Raw genomic sequence first — 15,750 nt, 5'->3', positions numbered from 1 at the left:
AAAAGCTATTGCTTCATTTGTGCAAACTTAATGGTTTTCCTGAGATCTCTCTAAATTGGTGGTAAGTTAAAGCTATATTAAGAGGATTGAAGAGGCAATAGATATTGCAACTAGGTTATAAGGAGTTTTTATTTTAAAGTAATAATGCTTTATGAACATTTTAGGCATGCTTTGTTCTTTATATTTCTAGCAGTTCTTCATGGTGGGAGACATGGGATATGTGCTAGGGATGGGGGTCCTTCAGACTTGGTAGCTTCTGTGTCTCCTGCTCCCCTCTTGAAATAAGGAGGGAAACTGCAAGATTCGTTGCCTCAGTCACCCACCAAAAAAATGGTAACTCAATTTCTCATCTGCTGCTCATGTTGTAAAGTTAGCACCCAATGTACCTGTTTGCTGAAGCTCAGTGGTAGTGAAGGGCTGTTTAGTGCTGAAAAAAACTCCCAGGTTAGGGGTGGGACAGACATGTGACAGGGTTGGGGGGAGCAGTAGTTTTGCAGAAAACCCCACATGTACTCTCTGAAGCCGCATCCTTAGTTTTCTACATTTAGGATGTATCTATTTTTCTGTGGATATTTTGTTTATATTGACATTGGCGAAGAAGTATTTTTCTTCTTTTTTAGTGATCTATCCCTTTATTACTCTCTGTTTTACTTATTTAGATGGTCAGATTTTTTTTTTTTTAGCAAGCCTTGTCTTGTAGTTTTAACTTCCTGAGTGTGCTGGGTTGGGGATTTAGTTGTTCTCTATTGTACTTATCAGTACATTTGAAAGGGTCTAAAGAGCAGCAGAATGGAAAAAGCAATACAGAGAGGCTTTGCTCAGATCTTGTTTGTCTGACTTTTCTTTGGGTTTTTCTTTTTTCCCAAAGCTGAAGAGGGATGCAACCAGCAGGCATTCAAATCTTCTTTTGAGACTAAACCAAACTGTGTGACTGTCAGTGTGATTAATGAACTGCCTGGGAATTGATGGCAAATTACTTGTATTTCTAACCAACACAGAACAGGAAAAAAAGGGCTGGGCCTCTGGTTCTCAGCAGATTCTTCAAGAGAGCCTCTCATTTACTGTGCAAGGGGGGCACTTCCATTCCTTTTGGTGACTGTCAATTTAGGGCTGGCAGTGCCTGCAATAACATGAAGTACTTACCACAGCAGGTAGTTTCAGCTAGGGGCAACAGCCCCTCTTGCTTAGAAAACATTGGCCTTTGAGAAAATATTAAATCAAGCTATGTTGCATAGTCTTAAGAAAAGATGACTGCATTGGTATCACAAGAACAAACATTAAAGATTTATGTATGAAATTTATAGGACAAGAGACAATAAGCTTAAATTACAGCACAGAGGTTGAATTTGGTTGAGAAACCTGATGTCAGGGAGAGCTAAGCTCTGGTTTAAGATGCTGAAGGGAGCTGTGGAACCTCCATTATTTGATGTCTTAAAGAACGGGTTAGGCAGCCTCTGTCAGAAGTAGCCTGAGTATAATTGATCCTGCTGGGAGGGACAGACTTAATGATCTCTTGATGTTTCTACAACCTTATGAATTTGCAGAGATGTGAGTAGGCTGTATGTGATTGCATCCTGGTAGAGTTCATCAAGTGCTTTCAGGCCTTCTGGATAAAAGCCACCATGCACGCTTCACCATAACTATTAATAGTGAAATGTGGAGGTTTAGAGGACCCTGAAGCAATCAAATGAATGTGTGAGAAGATGCACTTCAAGGCCACCGCACAGGAAAGAGGGACAGGGAGCAGTAACATTCAGAATTGGTAATTTTGCAGTTTTGTACTTACCTAGAGTAAAATCATCATCAAAAATTAACATTGTCGTTCCTTCAGTTGAGGCACTTGCAGAACATTTCAAAAACACCACTTTTTGTTTTGAGGAACTATGTCGGTTTTCCTCTTAATTGAAGGAAAGTATTTGGAATGGTGCTACATTCTGGCAAGAGAAGGTATATGGATAGCTCTAAAATATAGTTTGCCTTTTAAAATCAAGATGCTAGACCTACAAAATCTTCTCTTTTACACTACTTCCTGAGTTGAAAGACACATCCCCACATCCCTGCCATTTCTAATGTAATTTTTAATTTTTAAAGAGGAAAATAACTTGCAGACAGGTAAGGCAGCTCTGTGCTTATGGAAGTAGCTTGTTTCTGTATATAAGTTCCTTGTTAAAACAAGCTGTGAAGCAAAAAATACCCACCTTCATCTTCTTTCAGCCAGTGGGTGGCCCAGGGGTATGAGCTTTATGGGAGACACACGGGTGGCATGATACCAAGAAATTAATTTCTCATGCAGTGCAAATTGTCAGTGGCCAGGGTTTCCAGAAAGCAGCACCAGATGTCCTGAATATTTTGACATTCAAGTCTGTAGAAAGTTCCAAAGAGGAGGAAGTGAAAGAATGGTGGCAAGTCTCTTGCAAGCAATTTTAGGGATGTGGGACTTCATTTGCACATGAGTGTGACAGTTCTTTTCAGCAAAAAGCATGGTGGGAAGTGGGATAGACTTTGTCTTTACTACCACTCAAAGGACTGAGCCATCTGCTTTTTCATGTCATCAAGGAACACTCTCTGGTCTGCTGCCTTTATCTCTTCTGTGGAATATTTACTCTTTCCATAAGTAACACACGTGCTTCTGCAGACCTCTCAGTATTGCCCTCACTACGATTCAGAGTGCACGTAAAGCCAGTAGTTATTTTAGGAAACAATGGCTGAGTCTCTGCATCAGATTTCAAGATACATTTTTGGGCAAGTTTTCAGATAATCCATTTATATGCAGTTGAAGTGCTTTGAAGATATAAAGTGCCATGTTACAGATAAGTACTAATTAGTCATGCAAATAAATGGAGATATTTTAATTAGGGCAATTTCAACATGACTTGTACTGTGGAAAAGAGCCTATGTAAACATATTAAATAGGTAATTTATTAGTGGGAACAACCTGTGATTAAGGGTGTTGTGTTTTAATTTTTGAGGGGGAATAATATACTTTGCAATGTAACAATACAAGAGCGTAACAGCCTGATAAGCTAAAAAAAACAAAAACAACCTCTGTTTTTTTTAAGTATTCATAAATTTATGAGATATTTGTGTCTCTTCATGTTTGCTTGAGCCACAGTACAGCTCCAAGTAAGATGGGCATGTTCAAGTATGTATGTACTGCCCGAAATGTGGCAGTCTTGCCATCTGGTCAGTCTGAGACTCCTGTGGTGTTACAGTAGCTTTGTTCTGGGATTTGCCATCACTTTTCTGCCAGGACCCTTTCTTGCAGTAACTTTTTGTGTGTGTGTGAGATCTGTCAGCATCATGACTGATCAGGAGTGACAACAAGTGACTGGTGTGTTTGCCACGAGGCCTTCTGGTGTTGTGTGGGAGGTGTGTGAAGTGTTGCTGGGTCATTCTATATCTACTTCAGAGTCACTTTTGTACACATGTGCAATTATAGATAAGGTAAATAGAAACAGGGGCCAGGATCCAGGTACTGTTCAGCTATACTTGCTCAGGAGGGCTTTTGAGAGTTGGAGCCAGACCTTTCATGTTCTTGGTATGGTTGCACACTGTGCTGTTCCTTTTCTTGGAATCAGGATTGGGTACCTCTGTGATGAGGAATGGAGCAGAATATCAGACTATTGTTATTGATACGTGTGTGTTTATCACCTTTGACAATATATCTGGGCAATGTAAGTGATGAATATTTGATGAACTATGGGAATTCATCCATGAAACGATTCCTTGTCTCTTTGTTTTTAGTGCCAGGCCTTGTTTATAGTGGAGTGTGCCAAAGTTAACCTCCAATTAAAAATCAGGAGAGGCAACAGCTTACCCCATGGTAAACACCATGCAGTGGCTCAATTTACTCTCTGTCAGTTAGTCACAACACCCACAGTCTTTTTAATTTATGACTAAAATGCAAAGGTGTAATGTAAGTGGATTTTCCAGTCTGGTTTCCTAGTTTCAGTGGAATTTGCCTGAGCTTTATAGAAGTATAAAAAGTATTTACATGTGTGTATGCCTGTGGGTGAATGTAAATACCCATGTACTGAATTCTGTTTAAACTACTCAACCATAATATTTGAGATGGAATGGCATGACTTGTCAGCTCTATCTTTCCAAACCTTCCAAAGAACTTAGACTTACAAACTATAGTCAAGGAACACGAGTCTGCTGTTGTCATATTCCCTGCCCACACAGCCCCCTTACCTAGAAAGAGGATAAAACCAGGCTCAAGTGAAAGTTTAGTGAAAGAGCTTATGTGTAATTTCTTACTATATGCCTATATGAGAGGTATATGTCTCTTTTTTTTTCTTTCAATTGAGAACATGTAAGAAGAAATTTTCACAATCATTGAGGCTGCAATTCCTACTCTGTAGGTATTTGAAGTACCTACAAAAGTTCAGTGCAAAACCTATTTTTAATTGTTGCTATTCTCATTCTAGTGTAAGAGTTACACAAGTGCAGCTGTGTGTATCTTTGCCTGTTTAAAAAGAAGTCAAATTTCATCTAGATTTGTGCTTTGAAAAAAACCCAAACAACTCATGTGACTTCATGACTTTTCTAAAATACGTTCTCTGCCTTTTAAATAGGGACTTTCACTTGAAGGAATTTACAACAGATTTTTCTCTCAGTCCTTCACACTTAGATTTTGGCTTTATTCCAGTGTTAAAACTAGATTTATAATTGCCTTATTTACAAGGTAGGGTTTCCCCTTCTCCTTGTTTGCTTAACTTGTCAGATTGTAGACTATCAGGCGCCACTTAACCTTCTTAAAATAAAATGGTTTATTTCTATTCCTTTTTACTGATAAATATCTATTTATTCTCCCAAAAAACCATCATCAGAATGAAGAGAAAAAGTGGATTATTCTGAATTTAATTTATAATATAAGAGAGTCTGGGTTTAACAGAATGGAAGAAACTAGATAAAGTGGTCCTTAATTTGATTAGAAGATAATTTGACTTAAAATTCCTGTTGTTTTTTTTTCTCCCAAAAATTACGGATTTAGATAAAATTTGGGTCATGCAGTGGTCTGAAATTCCATTCCAGGCTTTAAAGAAGGCCCAAGCATAGTAAATGTTTGGGGAACAAAATTATTCCCAATGGCTTTTGGCTTGAGACTGTAGGTTAATTATTTATTTTTAGTATCAGTCTCTGCCTCTTGGATACCTGACTGGCTCTAGGATACACAGAACCAGCACGGTTGGGAACACTTGTGCTTTCAGGACATGCTTGAGCCTTTCTCTCTCAAACTTGCCATTGTATGTCCTTCAGCTTCCTCGCTATCCAGAACAGCTCCTTGTCAGTACTTTACTCTTCCCAATGATCCTATCAGCAGGTCCAGCCTTCTCTTTAGGAAGAGAAAGTTAATGGGTGAGAGGTAGTGTAGTCCAGAGTATGTTTGGGACCAACATGCTATAAGAGAGATCCGGAGTGAGCTGTTTCTCTTCCCATTGTTTGTCTTCTCCACTGGACATCTCCCACTGCAGGAAAGAGCAGCAGCAGCTCCAGGCGCTGCTCACAGGGATGGAGGAGGAGGAGGAATGATGCCTCCTCCTTGCCAGGATAAGGCTGTACCATGGATCCGTGCAGAAGGCTAGCCCTCATCTGGAATTTCTGGATGATGTTTTGCTGCTGTATTATTTAACCTTTTTTTCAAATATCATTGTGTGAGCAGCTGGCACTTGCTGTCTGACTGCAGCCATTAGGCTTTTATGTGTGTGACTCTGCTGTAGGAGAGCACCACAGGAACTACTCAGCTGGTGGAGTTGCTGAGGGCTTGTCAGTGGTGACTAACCCTGGCTGGATTTTCTAGTCCTCTCAGCCCTCTCTTTGCTCAAACAGATGGTAAAATTTGAATGGTAAAATCTGAATGGTAAAAATTGGCTTGTCCATAACAGTGCAAGAAGCAGATTATGTATCACAGCCTGGTGTACAAGTACTTTGGAAATTGTTTGCTTACGTGATTTCCTATGTGGATTTTTTTGTGGCATTTGACTGCTTGGCTGAGCTCTGTGGGTCTCTGCTCCCAGACAAACTTTTGCAGTGGGAGAAAGACATTTTATTGTTCTCTGTGGATGAATGCTGGTATTCATACGAAACACAGCCTGTCTAGTCATGCACATAAATAAAAAATCCATTCAAGATAATGATGACCAAAAGGGAACATACATGTGTCAGATCGTATTCTGTAAATAATGAGGTTTGTAGAATCTGCTTAACTTAGGTCTTGGTCCTGCAGGCATTTATCAGCATGTGAATACATTTATGTAGCCCTGTTAACTTTTAGGAGTGCTCGAGTTTTTAAGATTAGTCCAAAGGTTCTGGAACACACCTAGTGATTTTGTTAAACTTATCTAGTTTAAAGTGTTAGTGTCTTCAGGCTGTGGTGATATGTATGTGGCCATATGTATTTTCTCACTGGGGGAAGGCTGCCCCAGAGGTGGCTGGAGCTGTTTACTGGGGACTGGGAAGTTATGAGTGCAGCTCCCAGGGCTGCATGCTGCAGCCTGCCTGCCTTCCCTTCTTGCATCTCAGCCTTAGGAAAAGGAAGGTCATGGTGGAGAAAGAAATGTTTAACTCTCATACTGTAAAGTCTTAGAAGAGTGAATGCTTTCAGAAGTGTGGGCCAATCAAGACCTAGCCATGGCTCTTTGTGTTTCCTTCTTGGGGCTGATAGGGTGACTGAGTTTTTATACTGCATGTGGCATATTGCAAGATTCAGGTGTCAAAGTTCTTATAAATGCCTCCAAGTTTGGTATCTGGAGGGAAACTTAGAATGGCTTGTTGGGCCTCATCCACAAGCTAAAACAGCCAAGTAAAAAAAAGGACTTCGGAGCTAAATCATTGTTAAAAACCATTCTGTTTAAAACCATTAAAAACAAAACTGAATTTATTGATTTACTTTTTTTTTTTTAAGAAAAGAGATTTAAACCTTGGTGACAGTGAACACTGATAGTATTTCGTAACTATACTTTTTGATACCTTGAAGCTTATGAGGTGTGGTCTCAGCAGACATTGAGCTGATTCCCACACTATAACTGTTGTTGAATTGACTCAAATGTGAAAGTCCAGATATCTCCTTAGGGGATGTCTCATGCTTTATCATGTGCATGTGTGTTATCAGAATTCAGGTTTGACTGATTTTATGCCAATGAAAAATAACCTATAGCTGAGTGGTAATGGAAACATGGATACAATAAATAGCAAGAGAAGAACTTAAAGGGAAAGAATGAGAACAGGAAGCCTAATCTTCAGCTTTTCTATATATAGAACACACCTCAAGGGTAAGCACATACTGTGTTGTATAAATGCATTTAAAATGTGTTTTGTAGGCACATATTTTCAATGTGTTGTCATGATCAGAAACACATGTAGACTCTGAAAAGTTATGTGAAGCATGCAGAACCCTTGGTCATGCACATAAGTAAAAGCTATGCACAGTGTATGTGTGTGTAAACATTCAGCTGGAGGAACAGCCACATAAGAACTACTTCAGAGTCATCCCCAAGTCAGGAAGCCACAAATTATAGGTCTGAAATTTACCACACTGGCATGTCTACATAAATAAAACCAACTGGAAAGATAGAAGAAAAACACATTTACAAATAGTATTAGGTTGGAGAAAAGAAAAAATGCTAAACCCTTTTCTTGGCTCCAGTCAGAAGGCAGAAAGATTATTACAGGCAAGAGCTTGCAGACTTTAGCTAAACAACTTCCCGGTGCTGAGTATGAGTCTTGATTTTTATTTACGTATATGCATACAATCAGGGCTTTACACATAATCATTATTTTGATAGAGGCCAAGAGGGAACATGGTTGGATTTGTTTTTTCCCTTTCCAGGTACTTTGTCATCATCTTACTCCCTCTTTATCTCTGCCAAGTCTTTGGGATGGGATGATGTCAGCTTCTTTATCTACCTAGTATCTGCCATGATGAGCCCTTGATCCTGACCAAGGGTGTTGGCTGTTTCATGAATGTTGAATTGAGAAGCAGTCATAGGAAAGCTGAATTTCTATTGCAGGCAGCAACACTTCAGCTGGAGTAAATACAACTGATACTTGTAAAACCACTGAGACAACTGCCAGTTGTCACAAAGCCTTATATAGGTCTCATTACGTCAGTCCTCTTTCAGTCCTCCCAGCCTTAGCCTGTGCCAGAGCAAACTCCCAGAGCTTCTCTCCCCTCTTGGTTGTCACACTTGCAACTTGGATCCTGCTGCAGCTGGGCTGATGGAGGCTTGGGAAAAGTGGCTGCTCTGAACCATTGGTCGCTTCTCAGTCACAGATGTTCCTGGAACTGAAGTGAGCTCAGCAGGTAAAACAATTCTTGGAACTGAAGAGTAAGAAAAGGGGGTGAGGACAGTAGATCTGAAGAAAGAAAGCAAAGGGCTGACGTGGAGCATCCCCACATGGTTGAGAAAGTCTGGTGCTCACTTCATCTCCTGCTCATACCTGGGAGGTCTGTAGCACAACTGGTGAGAAGGTAGCAAGAATCACTGCTCTTCCTACTGCAGTCTTCGTGGAGCTCTGCCCAGGTCATCTGCTTCATCCACTTGGAGGATGTAAGGGAAGAGGAAGAGAAGGCAAAGCATTATGTAAGTTGAGAAAACTTCCTTACTATCTAGCAATGTCTGAAATTTTTAAATGGGGGGGTAAAAGGAAGAGTTTTCTCGAGATTGACTGTTATGAAACTAGAATTGAACACACAGGTTCAGCTCTATCATCTGGCTTCCCTGCCAAAAAAAAACAACAACAAAAAAAAAAAAGGAGGAATTTCCTTTGTAGGTGCCTGGAAGCTGGAGGCTTTCGGTAGGAGAAGGATGGGTAGGTTTAAAAAATTTAGTTTTTTCCTTAGGCTCTGCTCTCAGACATCATAAGCAGATGTTGCACATAACCCTAAGAAAAATGGCTGTCAAGAATGCATGGGCACTAATGCTGTTATGTGAGGACTGGAGCACTGGTAGCCTCTGGACCAGAGCTGTTTCTGTGGGAGAGTACCTCCTGTTCTTGTTCTGGGAGCTGACTTCTGTGTCATTGTAGCTATGGCATTGCCATCAGCTTCATTATCTTAAGCTCATGACAGTTTGGTCAGCAATTTTGCCTCTTTGCATATTTTTATTTCCTGTGTTGAAAGGCTAATTGCTGCTGTTAATGAGGTGGATAGGTCTCAGCCAGCATTTAATAACAAGTACTTGTTTTGGGTGCTGGCTGGGGACTGCAATCCCCACATCTGGGGAGTGAAGTTCCTTAGTGTTTTGTGGATTTACATCTGCCCTTCACAACACTTCCATCTGCAGGAGAGAAGAGCCATTGCTTTCCTTGGATGATTTGTGGAACTGAGACAGAGGTAAACTGAGCTTGCTCAGAACAGCAAAGCAAATGGGGGAATGGAAAGGCCTTGAACTGTAAACCAGTGCTCTTCTGCAGCTGGGCTGTCTTCCCTGCTGCCAATCTCCTAACTATTCTGTTACTGTGGATAACTCAGTAGTGCATGGCAGTGGTCACCACCCATTATTCAGTCTTTGAAATGCTCTGTGCTTGATGGGGTTTCTGTGCCTGCAGACGATTCAGCTGAACTGTATTTAGTGAAGAACTTGAAAAAATTAAATCTGCAGATTATCCCTAAGAAAAAAAATACAGTTGGATATTGGTCTGTCCAGGATGACTTTAAATTTTCTTTCAAGATTTTTAGTCTCTACTTTGATCTGTTTGGAGTGATTCCACTTTTTGTTTTTTTGTGTGGTAACAGAAATTGTCAGTGTCTAAATCTTATTTGTTGAATTATTGTGAATTAGAACACATAGTTTTCCTTACTAGAGAAGAGGGAAGGAGATGGTTTGAGCTGTGGTATGGAAAAGTTGTGCAAAAAATGGCTTAGGGTTTGTGTTTTGTGGTGCAACCACTGCCCACTCCATTGTGTATGTACAGAGCACCATGTCTTTGGGGACAAGATGCCCATACTGCTGTCACCTTCTACAGCAGGAGGTTGAGCAGACACCTGTGGGAGGGGGACCCTCTCATGGGTATAATCACTGAAATGAACCTGTTATCTCTTACAGATTTTGGTACAGTCAGATTTATATGTGGCATTTCTTCTAAAATATCTTCACACCTAGTTCCTAAAAGCTTTTTAGCTATGGGCAATGTTTGATCCCTTAGAGTTTCTCCAGAAAAAGAGAAATATGTGATAAGGCAGGATTGGAAAAGGATTAAATTAAATATTTAATTTGACTACTATTTTTGGGATTTAAAAAATGGTTATAACTAATGATTTTTTTAATATCTTGTATATCTGTAGTCTCTAACAGTTTACACAAATGAATGCAGTTCCACATTACCAACTTTTACCATGCTTCGCTTAAGTGGAATTCCTGGAGTCATGCACAGCAACTAGATATCTTTTTAGACCCTCATTATCTCCTCTCAGAGGATAAGAAGTCCCAAGGAGCATCCCACTGAATCCTGAGTCTTGTAGGCAAGCCTAGAATCCTTGCTTAGCTCTGCTGGAGCAGGGCGCTCCACCAGCTTTCACATTCTGCTCTTTAAACCAGTGCTTCATCCAACCTTAATGCAGTGGCTGGACCAGGAAAAGTGTTGCTGATAGAAATCTGCTGTGGTCCAACAAGTAGTTAATGGTTAAGCACTCCATGGCCTAAGAAGGCTGGGTCATGCTGGTTCAGATTTTTAATGTGGGGTTAGTCTGCAGAGAAACCTACAGCTGATTGTTCCTCCCAGACAGCCTGAGGGGTGGGAAAGAAAGGCTTTTGCAAATTCACTGCTGTACAAATGTATGCTTCATATGTACATGCAACCTAATATTTATCAAACAAGCAGGTTTTCCTAGCAGGAGAGATGAGCAGATGTTCTGCATATGGCTGGGGCATGGTGCTGCTTCCCAGCAGAGCCTGACCCCTGTCCTCTCCTGCCAGGTGTCACCAGCGCCAGAGTGTGGGGTAGCAGTGTCCTGCTGCCTCCTGCAGCCTCCCTCATCCCTGCCTTGGCACTGGGGTGAAGCTGTTATCGTGGCTTTTATTATAACTGTTAATCTTCCAACTCAGGATTCCTGAGAAAACTAACACCAGTACCTAATATGTAGGGAACTTTATTTTTGATGATGGACAAAAACTTTTCTATTATCAAGATTGTTTACTGGGAACTGCTTATCAAAAAAAACCAAACCAAAACAAAACCAACACCCTGGATAAAATTTATATTCCATATGGCAGAGGTTAAGGGGAATGCCAAAGAAAGCATTGTATATCTCATCTTTATTAAGTTAAACAAATGTTGGAAACACATTAACTTCAAATTCAGTATCAATCTGGTAGTTAAGAAATCAAGTAAAGTAACTTTAAAAAGTGGACCTAAATGATGTGACTGTGTGTTGAGAGAAAAATAAGAGAAACAGCTAAAAGGACAAGCTGTTTGAAATGGCATCAAGGCTCTTTAGTTGTGCAATTAGTAGAAACTGAGAGAAAATATGTATCCATGTCAAGGAAGATTTAAAAAATGCCAATAATAACATGACAAGAATGGTATGCACAAACAGCAAATTACAGCAGTCTGTTAGAAATAAGGTGTTTTTTTCAAAAGTTGTGAGTCATATCCAGCATAATAAAAATAGAAAAGACCATAAGTTCTGGTAGATATTTAGTCTTTTTTGTTTGATCGCTAAAGTCATAAGAAGTGGACTGGGGAGGAAGTCATAGCAAAATTCTTTCACATCATTAGAAACAGAAACCAGAGAAAGATTTTGATACTGTTTGAATTGTAAAAGAAGTAGGAAAAGATTATAAGACTAAGAAATAGCATTCTATGAGCTTTTAGTAGATGTTTCTAAAGAAAAGCTTTTTTTTTTTTTTTGGTGGAGGAAGTCTATGGAGCCATCCCAAAGTGTACTACTACAAGAATTAATTTTAAAACAAGTAAAATAAGCTTGTAGATCATGAGCACCCATCAGTATTCGTGGAGAATTCTTGAGCAGCTGGGAAAAGGAATTGCTAAAATAGACACTGTGACATGTAATTTATTAGTTGAATTAGTACTAGAGGAGTAAGAAGAGGCAAATTAATAGACAAGTGGATTCATATGTATCGAGACATACTGGTTTTGGGCTTTATTTGGGTAAAGATGATGCTCTTCATAAATCCAGCATTCTTTGGCTTGATGAGCTAACCTGTATTGGAGGTGCATCCAGCTGATAGGATGTTTTGATGCAGGTGTGTTAATTCAGATAAGGAGAGCACTCCTGAAGCAAATCTCCAGATTATCCCCTTGCTGTAGTTCTCATGGCAGACAGATCTTGCATCACGAAAAATGATGATGATACAAAATCCTTTGAATAAAATTAACCAGATGTGCTCCAGGAGTACACTGATTATGAGTCCATGAGACAGGACTCATTTATTTGTGTGCATGGCAGATACTTGGCACTGCAGATTTTGCTCAATAGATTCATTGCTGGTAGGCGATTGCACTGCTTGCCTCTGTGTGTATGACTGCAGCAGACTTGGATTTCCAGACACCTTTTGGCAGGGCTATAGCCAAAGGCCCATAACAGCTAGTCAGCTACAGCTCTTTTGTGGGCTAACAGCTGATTAAACCATGGGAAGTGAGGGCTGGAAACAAGGTGTGGAAAAGGGGAACTTGGGATTCTCTGCACTGGGGCTCCTCAGCTTGAAAAAGAGGATTGAGAGGTAATGTGAGAGGTCTGTCAGTTATGACCACCACAGAGGTGGTTACAAAGTGGCAGTGAATGTCCATTTTTCCACAGGAAAACTAGCATGCACCATTTATTAAAAAAATACAAACAAACAAAGGCACAACCAATACCTAAAAAAAACTCAACAAGCAAAAAATCCCAACAAAACTGGCAGTAAATTTAAAGAAAAAATAAGTACCTTTTCACACACAGCAAAATTAAATTGTGGGAGTGAGTATAGATTTCATTTTGGTGAATGCATAAATGGGTTCAAAAACCAAAGAAAAGTTTATGGAAGGACAAGCTGTTGAGAAATGAAGCTCTTCATATGATGAAGCTCTGCAAATCTTCCTTCAGGATGTGCCCAGACTGTGGAATGGCAAAATTCCTCATGGAGACCTCAGTGATATTATCTCTGTTCTTGACTCTTTTCCTGTGTTCTGTTGATTGCCACTTTACCTTTATTTTGACAGCTTGAACACTAAATAAAAATGCCACTTTTATTTCCTCTCAACGTCTGGTGTATAATTAAGTAAATAAGAAAATGTAATAATCCACTAGATCAAATATCTTCAGCTTGTTATTGAAGCCACAAATACTTCCTCTCTGCACCCTGGGACACCCAGATTATCCATATTTCTTTTTATGTAGCTGTCTTGGGTCGAGCTCTCTAGAAAGAGGTGAGGATGAAATTGGCACATGTACCTTTCTCTCTAACAATATTGCATTGTCTTGCAATGCCAAAGGGAGATTGCTTTAATTCTGGAGATGCTGCTGGTGCTGTGAGGGCTTGCATGGGGCCTCTCAGCATTGTGCACCACCTGTGACCTCATTTGCAGAGTCCTGCTGTAGTTTCCAGCTTTGGGAAGTGGCTTGCACATACTGTTTCTGTGTCAGCCTTGGGAACAATGTTGATATGTGAGACAAAGCACAGTGGTGGCAGGGAGGTGGCACAGGGAGGGTGGAGGGCTGCTGTGCCAAGGACTAAGACAAGCGAGAACACCCAAAGGGCATTTGGTAGTTTCTGACTCTGAGAAGCACCAGGGAAGTTATAGATGTGGTTACAGATGTTGTAGCAGGCTGTAGTACAGCAAGATAACTTCTTTTAAGTGGTGACACTGGAGAAAATGTGTAGAGTTTCTTAGAGAACTGAAATTATAAGGCCAGGTGGATGGGTATCCTAGTAAGCAGAGACTGCCTGGGAATCTATGGAAGATTATGGGAAGAGATATGGTTCTTTGAACTTTGCAGCCCAGAGCTGGTGCAGGCTCTTGGAAGAAACATGTATAGCAAAGTGGGAATCTGTACCACTGGCTTATCTAATCACATCTTCTGTCCTGCCTTCTCACTTGTAATTTTTCACTCTTTCTGTAACCATTCACCTTTGCTCCCCTCCATCTTTTTTTTTTTTTGGGCAGACAGGGAATTCCTCTATAACGGGAGTTGATGGAGCTTTTAATACATGCGTGTGAAGAGATTGTTGCACTGCTGTTAAGCCCAAAGCCTCACATAACAAATTTTTTGGGTTTCAGACATTGTTTATAGTGGTGGAACAAACATGTAGGAGCAGCAGTGGGGTTGGGGAGCTCCAAGCCCTTCTTGAAGTGTCCAAGGACACGTGTGGTAATGTCACTGAGTCATGTTGGCCACAGGGCTGGAGGACAGTGGAAGGGCTCTTTATCTGCTTCATTGTCAAGGGCTTGAACCTCAGTACTTTCACCAAATAAAATCATTAAAGTTGGAAAAGACCTCCAAGACTGTTGAATCTAACCTTTGACCAAACAACACCTTGTCAACTCAACCACAGCACTAAATGCCATGTACAGTAGTTTCTTCAACATCTCCAGGGGTAGTGACTCCACCACCTCCCTGGGCAGCCCATTCCAATGCTTAACCAACCTTTCACTGAAAGAATTCTTTCCAATGTCCAACCTGAACATCTCCAGTGCAGCTTGAGGATTTTCCTCTTGTTCTGTTGCTGATTCCCTGGGAGAAGAAACCAATCCTCACCTGGCTATAGCCTCCCTTCAGGGAGTTGTGGATGTTTGCTCTGAGCCTCCCTTTCTCCAGGCCATACACCCCCAGCTCTCTTAGCTGCTCCTCACAAGATTTGTGCTCAAAACCCTTTACCAGCTTCACTGCCCTCCTCTGGACGTGCTCCAGCCCCTCAATGTCCTTCCTGTAGTGAGGGGCCAGAACTGGAGACAGCACTCGAGGTGTGGCCTCACCAGTGCTGAGTTCAGGGGGACAATCCCTGCCCTGCTCCTGCTGGCCACACTATTGCTGATCCAGGCCAGGATGCCATTGGCCTTCTTGGCCACCTGGGCACAGCTGGCTCATGTTCAGCTGCTGTTGACCAGCACCCCCAGGTCCTTTTCTGCCAGGCCACTTCCCAGCTGCTCTTCCCCAAGCCTGTAGCACTACCTGGGGCTGTTGTGACCCAAGTGCAAAACTTAAAACTTGGCCTTGTTGAACCTCATACCACTGGCCTCAGACCATTGATCCAGCCTGTCCAGATCTCTCTGGAGACCTTCCTGCTCTCCAGCAGATGAACACTCCTGCCTGAGTGTCACCTATGAACTGACTGAGGGTGCACTTGATCCCCTCATCCAGATTATCAATAAAGGTATTAAACAGGACAGGCCCCAGCACTGAGCCCAGAGGAACGTCACCCGTGACGTGCCTACAGCTGGATGAACTCCATTCACCACTGGGCTCTCTGGGCCAGCCATCCAGCCAGTTTTTAACCCACTGAAGAGTGCACTTTGTCCAAGCCATGGGCTGGCAGTTCCTGCAGGAGAATCTGTGGGAGACAATATCAAAGGCTTAAGTCCAGGTGGGCTAAATCTGGAGCCTTTCCCTTTTCCAGCAGACATGGGTCACTTGGTCATAAAAGGAGATCAGATTATTCAAGTAGAACATGCCTTTCCTAAACCCCTTCTGGCTGGGCCTGATCCCCTGGTTATCTTGTACTTGCTGTGTTTTTTCAGTCAAGTTTATCTGCCCCATGACCTGCCTTTGCACCAAGGTCAGGCTGACAAGCCTGTAGTTCCTTGAAT

At 41.3% G+C, this 15,750-nt stretch overlaps 1 protein-coding gene across 2 annotated transcripts in view; it reads left to right on the top strand.

Annotated features, from left to right (window-relative positions):
- IPCEF1 (interaction protein for cytohesin exchange factors 1) overlaps positions 1 to 15,750 on the top strand; it is a 78,642-nt gene continuing 62,892 nt past the window's right edge. For both annotated transcript variants that reach the window (XM_058834531.1, XM_058834530.1), the window contains exon 1: positions 1 to 61. The gene's annotated coding sequence lies outside the window, so the exon portion shown is untranslated. The remainder of the gene's footprint in view (positions 62 to 15,750) is intronic.

Source organism: Poecile atricapillus, chromosome 3, assembly GCF_030490865.1.
Source record: "Poecile atricapillus isolate bPoeAtr1 chromosome 3, bPoeAtr1.hap1, whole genome shotgun sequence".
Lineage (NCBI taxonomy): Eukaryota > Metazoa > Chordata > Aves > Passeriformes > Paridae > Poecile > Poecile atricapillus.
The sequence above is the reverse complement of the archived record's forward strand: the minus strand, read 5'-3'. Positions and strand labels throughout refer to the sequence as shown.